The 13,831-nt window shown below is 36.7% G+C and overlaps 2 protein-coding genes across 7 annotated transcripts in view; one reads left to right on the forward strand and one right to left on the reverse strand.

The window, feature by feature from the left end:
- CMSS1 (cms1 ribosomal small subunit homolog) overlaps positions 1-13,831 on the forward strand; it is a 402,077-nt gene that overhangs the window by 170,949 nt on the left and 217,297 nt on the right. The window lies entirely within an intron of this gene.
- FILIP1L (filamin A interacting protein 1 like) overlaps positions 1-13,831 on the reverse strand; it is a 334,108-nt gene that overhangs the window by 163,657 nt on the left and 156,620 nt on the right. For 2 of the 6 annotated variants that reach the window (XM_051985180.1, XM_051985179.1), the window contains exon 4: positions 6,612-6,685. The exons of the other annotated variants lie outside the window; for them this stretch is intronic. The gene's annotated coding sequence lies outside the window, so the exon portion shown is untranslated. The remainder of the gene's footprint in view (positions 1-6,611; positions 6,686-13,831) is intronic. 6 annotated transcript variants of the gene reach the window in all.

Consider the following 13,831-nt stretch of genomic DNA (forward strand, 5'->3'; position numbering starts at 1 on the left):
TTATCTAGACTGAGATCTAAAAAGATAGTAAAAGAAATTCTAAGTTTGGAGTTATGGATATATTCCTGATCATTGTGTCTGCTTAGGTCTGGAAAAATTTGAGTCCTTCCTTTTTGTCTGACAGGTGACATGTAAATGTCTCTTTTTGACAAGATTTGGGTGATCTAAGTCATGTACCTCAAGACTTTCATTTTAATATAGCCCACCTCACATTGTGTTAAACAGTTAGTTGATTGGCACTTTTCAGGAACACCTACTCTTCCAAGGGCACATAAACTGTAAGCCCACTGCCATTAGAGGGTTTTAGTCTAAGGGAAATGGCCAAATTATCATCCTTTTTTTTTTTAATAACTTTTTATTGATAGAACCCATGCCAGGGTAATTTTTTACATTATCCCTTGCATTCACTTCTGTCCCGATTTTTCCCCTTCCTCCCTCCACCCCCTCCCCCAGATGGCAAGCAGCCCTTTACATGTTGAATAGGTTACAGTATATCCTAGATACAATATATGTGTGCAGAACTGAACATTTTTCTTGTTGCACAGGGAGAATTGAATTCAGAAGGTATAAATAACCCGGGAAGAAGAACAAAAATGCAAGCAGTTTATATTCATTCCCCAGTGTTCTTTCTTTGGGTGTAGCTGCTTCTGTCCATCTTTGATCAATTAAAGCTCTCTTTATCGAAGAAATCCACTTCCATCAGAATACATCCTCAAACAATATTGTTGTTGAAGTATATAATGATCTCCTGGTTCTTCTCGTTTCACTCAGTATCAGTTCATGTAAGTCTTGCCAGTTCTCTCTGTATTCATCCTGCTGGCCATTCCTTACAGAGCAATAACATTCATATACCACAATTTACTCAATCATTCTCCAATTGATGGGCATCCATTCATTTTCCAGCTTCTAGCCACTACAAACAGGGCTGCCATAAACATTTTGGCACATACAGGTCCCTTTCCCTTCTTTAGTATCTCTTTGGGATATAAGCCCAGTAGAAACACTGCTGAATCAAAGGGTATGCACAATTTGATAACTTTTTGAGCATAGTTCCAAATTGCTCTCCAGAATGGCTGGATGTGTTCACAATTCCAACAACAATGTATCAAGTGTTTCTGTTTTCCCACATCCCCTCCAACATTCCACATTATCTTTCCCCGTCATTCTAGCCAATCTGACAGGTATGTAGTGGTATCTCAGAGTTGTCTTAATTTGCATTTCTCTGATTAATAATGATTTGGAGCATATTTTCATATGTCTATAAATAGTTTTAATTTCTTCGTCTGAGAATTGTCTGTTCATATCCTTTGACCATTTATCAATTGGAGAATGGTTTGATTTCTTATAAATTAGAGTCCAAATTATCATCCTTTTATTAATAATATGTGGGCCTTATTAATAGAATGATTAAATTATCTAGAAAGCATATCGCTTGAAACTTTTTAGTCATCACAATATAAATCTTATCATGTTTCTCTGATTCTTCATTTTCAGTCTATGGTACAGTAAGAATATAGACATTTAGCATAACTCAGATTTGCTTTCCAGAATGCTTAGTCCAATTCACAATTTTACCAATAGCATAACATGCTTCATGCAGCCTCTTTAACATTTCCTCTCATCTTTGCCAATTTTCTTGGTAGGAGGTGAAAACTCAGGCTGGTTTAATTTTTCTCCATGTCATTTAAACGTTGGAAATAATTTTTAATCCCCTGATACTATGAAAAAATCCTTTTTGTGTGTCCTCTTCCCTTTCATTCACTTGCCAGATCCCCTGAGCCATCTAGCTGTCCCTGTGTGTTTGTTCATCTTGGGTGTATTGAATGTCTTTTTAATTCCCTCTCTTCCAGGATGTAGTTGTTTTAATCTTTTTTAAACATAATCATCACTAAACATAATCATCACTAAACATAAACATTTCAATATGCAAAGAACAAAAATGTGAACTTCATATCGAGTTTTTTTTTGTTTTGTTTTGTTTTGTTTTGTTTTTGTTTTTGCTGAAGCAATTGGAGTTAAGTGATTTGCCCAGGGTCACACAGCTAGGAAATATTCAGTATCTGAGACCAGATTTGAACTTAGGTCTTCCTGACTTCAGGGCTGGTGCTCTATCCACTGCACCACCCAGCTGCCTCTATATGGAGTTTTTAAAGTATATATTAAGTTACCAAGGTAGTTATAAACCTTCCATTTATGTCCCCTTCTTTCTTTGTTCATCTTTCTCACTATCTACGATTTCATCCCTCCAATAGAATAACTTCTCTCAGCACTCTACCACCCCTCAATAAGTTTATACGTGAGCAAAGAAAATGTAAATATTGGCTATGCCACAAAAATGTTTATCTCATTCTAGTCCAGCACTTCTCAGCCAAGAGGAATGATATTAAGACATGCTTTATCATCAATCTTCTGTCTTTAAGATTAGAGTTCTAAAATCTTTTAAAATTGTTTTCTTTCTACATCATTGTAGTCATCATATAAATTGTTCTGGTTCTTCTCATTTCGCTCTTTACTAGTTCACAGAAGTCTTTCTCTGAAATACTTTTTTGGAGAAAAAGAATCAAAGTTTCTCAATCTTTCATGAATTCATCATTTTTATGTGCAGTATTCATTGTGTTCATATGCCACAGATTATTCACCCATTCCCTAATTGATGTATAATTGCCCCCTCTTTCCTTTACTTTCTCATTTTCTTTGTTTTTTTTCCATAGGAAAAAATTAAAATTTATCTCTTCTATTAAAGATCTATCTTCTGACTCTGATCCCTGTAGGAGTATACTCAGTTTTGCAGAATGTTATTCTTGGTTATATTTTTTGGTGTATCATTTTCCAAGTTTTCTTACTCTATTTTTCACATGGTACCCAGCATAAAGTAAACCCTTAATAATTATGCCTTATCTTCATTATTGCCCAATGATGTATGATCCTCGTTATGCTTCCTTTGTAGTTTATCATCTCTTTCTTTCTGACTGCTTATGGTATTTGACATGGAAACTCTAGATTTTGGTTATGACATTTAGTGTTTCAGGACACTTTTCTTCTATAATTTTTTGAAATATTATATCCCAATGTTAGATCATTGTTTTCAAAGAGGTCTGTGGTTTTTTTAATCTATCTTTATTTAGCTTACTCCAGTTGCTTGTTTTTGATAGTAGAAACCATGCATATTTGTTTTTATTTTTATTTTTAAAAAGCATATTTCTTGTTGTGTCATTAAACCATTGACTCCATTTTGCTCCATTCCGGGTCTGTAGTACATGGGTAAAGCTATCCATTCTGTGTTCTAGGTTGTTTATTCTCTCTTTTGAAGTGCTGTAATTTCATTCTTTATCCCTTGTTTCACCTCTTTATTTCTTTCATTCATTCTTGAAGTTCTTGTGTTCCTGTGCTTATGCTTATCATTATTACTAAATTATTTCCTTCTAGTATTTTATCTTGAGATTCTGTTCATCTGAACTATTTCTTCCCTGTAGTTTGAGATCTCTTGTTGGTTTTCTGAAGATAGAACTTCAGTCTCAGTTCAGGATGGTGACTGTATTAAGACCAAGCTCTGCCCTTTTCTACAGTCTTGGATCGGGTGAGTAGTCCCAGGTCCTGTCTCCCACTGCAACGAAGCCCACAGTGAGATGACATTATAGCAGGTCCTGATCCTGCTCTTGTCCCAGGGGCACATCCTTCCACTTCTTATTCTTGGTCCTCTCTCCCTTATCGTAGTCCTTGTCTGGAAAGCTGCCAAAAACAAGTCCATCATAGTCTCGTCCTGAAGTTTCATGAACAGACTCCACCATGGGCCCTACCCAATGCTATAGTTCAACTGCCTTCTAGCCTGGCCTTTGATTAGGTTTTTCCTATTTCCTCTGATATTCTTTTCATCGATCCTTCTGTGTTCCTCAGGGAAGCTGGGCTTGGCTAGAACCTTTCATGTTGTTCTCTGGGCCAGAAGTTAGCTAGGACATCATTTTCTAGTATGTAGATATGACATAATTATAAACTTTAAGGACAAATACAAACTGACCCAAATTTGTATGTATATGTGTTTCAGAAAATATGTTTCTTTTTCTATTGAGGTGGAGGTTTGGAGGGAGAGGAAATAAGTTCAGTTAATTTCTTAATGGTAGGGATGGAGGGCACTACAAATTCAAACTGCCACATGACTTTTAAGAGGAAATTACTTATGTTCACTTTTTTTTCCGTTTTTTTTCCTCTCAAGGTTTTTTCCTTTTGTTCTAATTTTTCTCTCTCCACATAATTCATAAAGCAATGCATATGAAAATAAATTAGAGAAAAAATTTTTAAGAAAGAGGAAATCACTGATCACTATATTATTAGTTTTTCCTTGATGGTCAGTCAGTGAACATTTATTAAGTACCTACTTTGTATTAATCACTATGCTAAATGCTGGAGATACAAAAAAGAAAAAGAAGACTACAATTCTAATAGAAAAACGCTATATACTAAGAAAAGCTAAAGGGAGATGAATGTACCCAGCCCAGTGGCATGGTGGTATGGTAGTATCTAGTCTGAGGAGTACATTTGGTGGGAAATAAAAGAATTAGCTAGTCCATGAGTCCTCTTTAAATGGAAGCTGTTGGAGGAGTTCTTTGCTCCACCCTTGAGCCCACCAAACAAGGGGGAGGAGTACTGACAGTACTGAAGAGATCTGAGAGCACACAGCTGATACAGTTTCATAAGCTGATGGTTTTACTAGTAAAATTTCCCGGTACATGATAGTGGTGGAGTCCAAGTAAGTAAGGAAAATCTTTTTCTATTTTGTTGTAAAGCTCTCTCATAAAGTGGGAATAATCTGTAAATGTTTATAATGTAAAAACAAAATACATCAATGAAACTAAGTTTTAAAATGAAAAAAATAAAGTTCCACTTAGAGAAAAATATTTGTATAATGTCTTAGAATACTCAGCACACTTTCAGATACATGCTCTCATTTAATCTGCATAGCTGCCTAATTGAGAACAAACTTTTCAATATCATCCCCAACAAGAACTCATCCAGACCCTGATGGCAGACTCCAAGACCTCTCAGGGCAGCCTTTTCCACTCAGGCCCAACTCTGTCATAAGTATTCTTTTCTTATACTTAGCCTAAACTTGACTTTTTGCAGCTTCTCTGCTAGTTCTCCTAATTCTACTTTCTGGAGCCAAGAAGAATAAATCAAGTAATCTCTCTTCTACTTGAGAGCCCTTTGGATCCTTGAAGCCAACTGTTATAATTCCCCTACATCTTCTCTAATCCAGACTAAACTCTCATAGTTTTTTCATCCTGTTGTTATATAGCATAATCTAATCATGGTCACTTTCCTTTAGATTCTGTACAGTCAATCAGATTCCATCATAAAGACACAAAGAGGAGAGGCAGATGTTTGCCCAGTCTGCTTTCTCTCACAGTCTTGGATGGGTCAGTAGGCCCAGGTCCTGTCTCCCACACAATGGGGCCCATAGTAAAATGACATTTTAAGGAACCAACTAATAGGAACATCCCTCTAAATCTTGAAGGACAAGCCATCAAGCACATGCCAACCATGGGTTAGTTCAGATCTGTATCTCTAAGATAGTTCCAAAGCAAACTTTGTTCAAATACTTTTATTTGGACCTAAGTCAGAATCTTTTTTTTTTTTTTTTTTTTTTTTTTTAAATTTTCTCACTAGTTTAGACTGGCCTGAGGAGTTAGGAATTAACTACTCTGTTCACTTCTTTCTAGAATTTAGATTAAATCCTGGAAGATCTTGAGATTTTAATTTAAGTTGCAAGTTTGAGAAGTCTATACTTTTTACCTTTTTCACCACAATATTCAAACAATAACAAATTGTTTGAATGTTAACAGAACATTCTGATGAATAAAATAAACCACAAGACTTGCAGACTTTGATTCCATCTCTGGCTGGACTAGATTTCTTCAGATAGCACTGATAAGATATAACAGGCTTTTTAGTTATTTGTTTTTTTGTATTTTTAAAAATGGAGCCCATTGGGACCTCTGAGACCCATAAGTTTTATTAGGCCCAGGTGTCCTCTACTGTGCATACTGATTGGACTTGGCTTCTCTTCCTGTTTAAAAGGTAATTTCTTATACACCATTCTTGTACTCCCAGTTTTATTCAAGCAGGTCTCCACATGATAGTATAGGGGAGACACCTTGCCTGTAATATTAAAGGTGAAAAAATTTTCAACTTCAAAACACGTCTCTTCTGTGAAAATAACAAAAATTAATTCAGCTTGAAAACCCATGTCATCTTCAGTAAGGACCTTCAAGGTTGTGTCTGTGTATCTCCTCTTGGGTGAAGATGATTATGGTTCTAATGAGAAAGTATAAGATAGAGAGAGCTGGGTGTATAGTCAAGAATGGGCTCTCCAAATGAACTTAAGTGGAACACCTTTTTCTTATTGTTTTGACCTGAGTACGATGACATCCAAAAATCTCCCCATTTGGGGCTTTCTTTTGTTACCCCTGCTCCCTTCAGTTCCTTTCTAAAGTATTTGCTTTACTTCTATTTTCTTTTCTAAAATTTCCTCTGTCACAGATTCCATTTGAAATGGAGACAAAAAATAGACAATATTTATTTTGTGCCTTTTCTCTTTAATTAGAAGCAAAAGTTACCTGATTGTAAGTGATCAATATATATGAAGAATCCAAGTCGGATTGGAGAGGCCTTAGAAATTCACACTTCTTCACTGTCATAAATGAAAAGTTTTATAATAGAGTATATTAGTTTGTCTGCAATCTAAGTGACTTATTTGATATTATAGGATTCAGTATGTTTTTAACTTTTTTTAAATTTTTTTAAAAATAATTACAACTTTTTAATTGACAGAACCCATGCCTGGGTAATTTTTTACAACATTACCCCTTGCACTCACTTCTGTTAAGACTTTATCCCTCCCTCCCTCTACCCCCTTCACCAGATGGCAAGCAGTCCTATACATGTTAAATATGTCACAGTATATCCTAGATACAATATATATGTGTAGAATTGAACAGTTCTCTTGTTACACATGAAGAATTGTATTCAGAAGGTAAAAATAACCCGGGAAGAAAAACAAAACTTCAAACAGTTTGCATTTATTTCCCAGTGTTCTTTCTTTGGGTGTAGCTGCTTCTGTCCATCTTTGATCAATTGGAACTGAATTAGATCTTCTCTTTTTAACTATTATCTTTTAAAAATACTCTTGTTTTTGTAAAAACATGTGTATGCACTTATGGCTAGGAGAATCTTTTTTTATTCAGATTTCTTCATCTCCATTATTTCCAAAAAACTGTGTTGTCATCAACTTAATTCTTCCCACCATCACATCCTATAATGCTTCAAGGCAGTTTTGTGTATGATGATGACCCCTAAAACATTCCTTATCTTGTGGTCAACTTTCTGAACTTAACTAGGTAGGTCTCTGAGAACCAATGTGATTCTAGAAGACTCAATATGGAGATTCAGATCTCAGGTTAGGAGGGGTCCTGGTAGAGAGAAGCAGATTAGTGATACAAGGCTGATGGGTGAGATCATCTGGGTGGATGTTTGGAAAGGCTATGAAGCTGAAACATAGGATGGTGTCTAGACACAGCAATAGATAGAGGACATAGGGGCCAGTTTAGACATATCCCAATCAGCTGGGTTGGGCACAAGATGGAGAATTTAAAAAATGAATAGATTAACTTGTCCATGGACTGAAGATCTAGATCCTGGAAGACTTAAGTGTGGAGGTCCATGTTTAATCAGGAGATAGAGGAGTACAGAATCAGGCAGATGGTGAGATACTCTGGGTAGATGGCTGAAACAGGTATAAAGCTGAAGCACCATGACATCCAGTTTTACTATGCCTCAGTTGTCCAGGCTTAAAATGGAAAACATGCTGAAAAGTCAATAATGTTATTTGTTATAGATCAGAATTCCATGTAAGGAAGCACTTTCTTGGACTCCATACAAGGAGATTTAGTCACTGAAGTACCAAAAAGCGCATCATGATTTGGCAGTTCTGAAGCAATCTCATGTAATAGCCCCCCAGATAGTGCTATGGTGAGACTCCAGTGAATTATCAAATTACCTCCTAGAGCAGGAGTAGGATTTTTGACTGTTTTTGATATTTCAAAAAGAGACTTTTATTTTAAATAAATACCAAGAAATAATGCCATGTGTCATTTCCAGGCTCAAACAACATGGAGGGCATAAAACTTATGCTGTCCAATAGATTTAGGTTGTAGTAGGAAGAATATTGAGGCAAATGCCCTTTACCTCCTGTACAAGAACAGAATAATCACATCAAACTGTGGGATGTCCCACATTTCATTCTTTCTGGATTAAAGTAAAGTATGACACAGCAATATAGGAAAAATCTATTGTCTGTGCTCTTGGCTGCTGAAGACTGTATGAGTAGTGGTCTGGAGTAGAGGTGGGGCCAAGGGAGTCATCTTTTCCCCCTTTAAACCAATGGAAACATCTGTTCCTCTTCACCAAGGGAAGAATCAAGAGGAATGAGATCTTGCAGAGAATGCATTCCAGATGACAAATACAGAGATGTGTAGGGGTTACCCCAGTTTGCAATATAAAACATATACAATATATAAGACATGCCAGGTTTTATAAAAATTACTAATTTGCTCCTCTTCCTTTTAGTTCTTTTATTTATTACTTTGTGATTAATTTTGTAGCTTAAAGTAGTGGTATTAAGAAGGGGGGACTCGCTATCACTTTGGGACCATTGTTTCTGCTTTCTTTTGTATGATGTCATTTCTCCTATCCATTTCATGTTTATTTACTGTCTGAATCCACATCCATTTATGTGCCTTTGGATCTGAAGTATTGTTTATATATTTTTGTGTTGTTAATATTTTTAATTGGTGTTTTTAAAGTAGATGTACTTTGTGTATTTGGCAGGCCAACAAAGTTGAGCATAAAAAGGGCAGATTTTTAAAAAAAAATAACCATATAAGGTGAAAATTCCCTTTGTGTATGTGGGTGGGTATGTATGTGTGTATATGTGTGTAAATGTCAGGTTTTATCAGCCGTGATATTCATTAATATTTATTGTAACAGTTTACAATGTAGACCCATGATTCCTTCAGTAATATGAATGACTCAGATGATGTAACTTTGGAAAATGTAACAAATCTATAGTTGAAACATTTCTTCTAATGGGAAGTTTCTTGAAGGTTGTAAAGCTAAATTGCCCCTCCAGGTTGAAGGAAGCACTGCCTAGAGTTATAGGCAATCATTGTTTACCTCTTGTGTCACTTTTTCTTGATTGGGATATCATGTCATATTTTGAATTTTGTTGGGATTTTGCTTTGATTTTTGGTTGTTTTATTATCTTTTCCTTCCCTAATTCTTTCTGAATAAGATTCTAGTGATATTAAACACACAGACCATTATTTACTTTTTCCCTTATTTGTGATTTTTAAGTATTATGCCATCAATTTCTATAATAATGTCCTGAAATTTCATAGAATGATGTCTGTGGTCCTGGCCTTGGAATCAGGGTATCTAACTTCACTTCTACACTAATAAGACCCACGACCTTGCCTGAGTGACTCTGCACAACCTCCATTTCCTTATTTGTAATATGCCTTATTTGTAAAATCAAACTATATCATCCATAAGTGCTAATATTCTTGATTCTGAGTTGGAACAAAACTTTAGAGATGATCGAGTCCAGTCATCTATTTGTTGCAGTAATATCTTCTCTAAACATCCCTGACAAGTGACCACTGAGCTTTTGCTTGAACATCACCAAGAGGGAGGACTCACTGGGAAACCATATTCCATTTTGAGACAACGCTGATCAATTAAAAAGTTCTTTCTTATATTGTTTTGAAACTAGCCTTTCTATTCATCCTAAGTCTTCCAGTGATCCATAGAATAAGTCTAATCACTCTTCCAGATGATATTCTTTCAGCTATTTGAATACCTACCACCATTTTCCCATTGTTTTGTCTTTTCTACATTCAGTTTTAAGAATTCCTTCTACTCCCTTCATGTGGTATGGTTTCCAGCACCTTCACCATCCTGGTTGTCCCAATTCTTGTGCTTCAGTTTGTCAGTGTCCCTACTAAAATTCAGTAAACATATCAGATATACTTTGATCAATGTCAAATATACTAGGACTGTTACTTACTCTGTTCCAATCTCTATATGTCTGGCAAGAAAGTCTTAAGATTTTTAGCTAATCTGGCACATTTTATTTCATTGAGTTTATGATCCTGTAAAACCACTACATTTTTATTAAAGGACTGCTCTTAAGCCAGATCTTTTGAGTCCCATATATATGCAGTTGACATTCTAACTAAAGTTAGCCTTGATATTTATCTCTATCAGCTCTTCATCTTGTTAGATTCTTCCAACCTGGTAAGATCTTTTACAATATATTTCTGCCCATGTGGATCAAGGCACCTCTAGGTTTGTGTCAACAACAGAGCTGACATATCTTCTTTGTTATTGTTCAGTCTTTTTCAGTTGTGTCCCACTCTTTGTGACTCCTTTTGGAGTCTTTTTAACAATGTTAGTGGAATGTCAGCCATTTCCTTCTCCAGCTCATTTTTACAGATGAAGAAACTGAGGCAAACACGGCTAAATGATTTGCCTAGGTTCACACAGCTAGTTAGTGTCTGAGGCCAGATTTGAACTTGGGAAGGTGAGTTTTCTTATTTTCTAGGCCTAGTACTCTCTATGCACTATGGTGCCATCTAACTGTCATGCACATGGTTTAGTGGCCCCATTTCTATTTTGAGTTTGACATCAGTGCTTTAAACCAGACTTGCCTCATCTAAGCAAGATGGTGCTATATTGGGCAATGGTTAGAACTAACCAGTCTTTTGAAATGTTCCTTCATATTTATAAAAACCTGCTTTATATCCACTTACAGAATTATGTTTTCTTCTACTCTAATCTTCCTTTTCCTCTTATTTTCTTCCTTCTAATTATACTTAGTTGTTTGTTGTTGTTTTTTCTTAACCTTTGCCATATATATATATATATAAATATATTTTAATCATTGTAGTTCCCCACCCCCAGTTATGTAAAGTTTAATGTTTGGAAATAGATGTTACTCAGTTTAGCAGGTTTTTACTTCCCCATCAAGGCTTGCTATTGTATGGGGCCCCATCAAAATAGTTTGGAGACTTAGTCAGAACTGTTCTAATAAATGTAATGTGTTGGATTTGAAAAACTATTTAGAGAGCAGGATCTTTGTGAAGTTATATGGGCCACCTGTACAAGACGTAACTCTGAGGAGAATGAACTCAGTGGACCGTGCTGTACTTGGAAGAAATAGCTTTTTTTTTCCTTTTTCTTTTCTTTTCTTCCCCCCTTTCCCCCAACTGAATTAAATCAAGCTGGGGCAGTGTTCTGAGCAGCCTTTATTGAGAGCCCTGGATAGGAGATAAATGGAGCCTGCCTGTCTAAGCTGCTGTAGTAGCCATCTGCAGTGCAGGTGGATGTTGGCTGAGAGTCTAGGTGACCACTACATGCTTCCTTAGTTCCTTTTCTGACAGGGATGGGATAGAAAATTTTTTTTAAATCCTAAGGAAAAAATACAAAGTTCCCACTTCTTTGATTATGAAGAAAGAGTTTTAGAAAGACTTGGATTCAGACTAATAGTGGATACAAGTACAGGACTTTTGGAGTCTGTTCTTGGCTCTTGAAATTGCCTCTGACTTTGAGCAAGTCAGCTGCCCTCTCTGTTTCGGCTTCTCCTTCTGTAAAGTAATATTCCCTCTGGCATTAATACTTACCTCATAAGGTTATCTGGAGGATAATGGTAGTAATAATGCCTTGTATGTTTACATCATTCCCTTCTCAATAGAACTCAAAGCACTTTATAAACATTGAGCCTGAACCTGCTTATAAGAGAAAGTTTTTTAAAATGTACTAAGATCACCAAGGTACATTTTAACAGAGTAAGAAAGTTAGTAATTTGATAAACTACTCCAGTGACCTGAAAGTTTTCCATCAATTATAGCCTTATTCTCTTTCCTTGCTGCTGGGTACAAAACAAAACAACATTGAATGCTGGGATACATGGGAGCCACCTGACAGTGGCTGCTGGAGATCCAACCCAGACCTACAGAATGGAGCTCCTCATGTGAGAAGATGATACAAGGAGACTGAGAGGCAGTTGCTGTTCTCTGACCTCTCTCCTCTTCCCTCTGCCTCCAGTTTATCTCATTCCCAGTCTGCAACACCTGTGTCAGCAAAGGCTGCCCTGCAACTCTTTCAGATGTTATGATCCACAGCTGTGGAGGGTCTTAGAAAATTGACCTGTCCCTTAACAATTCCCCGTTTTTTGTTTTTTGCTGTTATTTTCCCCCCACAGCATGGTCCGCACACTGAGGAATGCAAGCAGCACTATCGCTTCTGGATGATTGTAACAGGTGTTGATCTTATCATGGAGGCAAACTTTCAAATGGAGAAGAGAACTGTAGTCAGAACAGACATTTAAGTCTCTCATCAGTCTCCTGGCTCGGTTCTTTGATGTGTTGGCCCGTTTAATTATCCCAACTAAAAAAGTCTTACTGGGGCTCTTCTTCCTTTCCTTCCCCCAGATTACTGAAGGAACTCTGGAAGAATCCTTCTCATGAACAGCTCTGGAACGCAGCTGGTTCTTCTTATAATTCTTATGCTTCTTATACTTCACATTCAGGCATTATATATTGGAATACATGGGAGCCTCCTGACAGTGGCTGCTGGGGATCCAACCCAGACTTGCAGAATGGATCTCGTTGTGTGAGGAGGACTCACACTGACTCACATAGTGACTCTGTCCTGAGAGGCCGATGCGTTGTCTGACTTCTCCCCTCTTCCCTCTGCCTTCAATTCCCAGTCTGCAACACCTGGGTAGCAAAGGCTACTCTGCAACTCCTTCAGATGCTATGATCCACAACTGTGGAGGCTCTCAGAGAATTGACCTGCCTCTTAACAATTGAGTTTAACTGAGAAGGATGGAAATGATGATAAAGATGGAGGAATATGACCATCATATATTTGGACTAAGAAATTGATGTGAGTGACCAGGACAATCCACAATGAGGGTTGAGACTTTAGGATCAGCAGAAACTCCTTATTCCTGAGAAAAGGCTGAGATATAGATAAACAATTTTTACACCCTTTTAAGTGCTACATGAATACAAGTTGTTATTCTTACTCTCCTATAGGCCTCCGAACATTTAGGGAATTTAATATTGACCCCTTCCCCATCCAACACTCCCCAGTGAACAATCCAGGGTTATAACAGTTGCAGACTGATATTTCCTACTGGACTCTAATCTGTAAAGAATTTGGGAATATTCTGAGTGTGGTTGTGGTGAGAAAGGAAAGAAGAGATGCACAGAACTTGTCACTTTTTGGCTTGGCCAATAGTACCTTTGAAACAATGATAGGTTTTTTTTGTTTTGTTTTGTTTTTTTAATAACTTTTTATTGACAGAACAATGATAGGTTTTAGCTCATGATTTTTGTGCTAAGGAAAGACAGGCAATAGTTTTTTGTTTTTTGTTTTTGTTTTTTCCCCCTGGGCCCATGTCTAGGTATTTCCAATACAAAAGCAGTGAGAGAATCATCAGATTTTTCCAAGATCATATGTTGGATTACTAGCAGATTCCAGGAAAATAATAGTCTCTTGGTTCTGAGTCACATTGTGGTATGATTGGAGTGCTTTCCCAGTAACTGAAGCTCTTATATGTTGACCCTATTCCACCTGAGTCAGGACTCCAAAGATCATTTGTCATTAAACAGTCAATTCTAGCTCAGTAGTGCCAGCTATACACTATGACTTCTGTTAACTTTACCTTTATGGAAGCTTCCTATATTTCTTCACTAATTGGGCAGCTAGGTGG

This window comes from Antechinus flavipes, chromosome 3 (assembly GCF_016432865.1).
Source record: "Antechinus flavipes isolate AdamAnt ecotype Samford, QLD, Australia chromosome 3, AdamAnt_v2, whole genome shotgun sequence".
Classification (NCBI taxonomy): domain Eukaryota; kingdom Metazoa; phylum Chordata; class Mammalia; order Dasyuromorphia; family Dasyuridae; genus Antechinus; species Antechinus flavipes.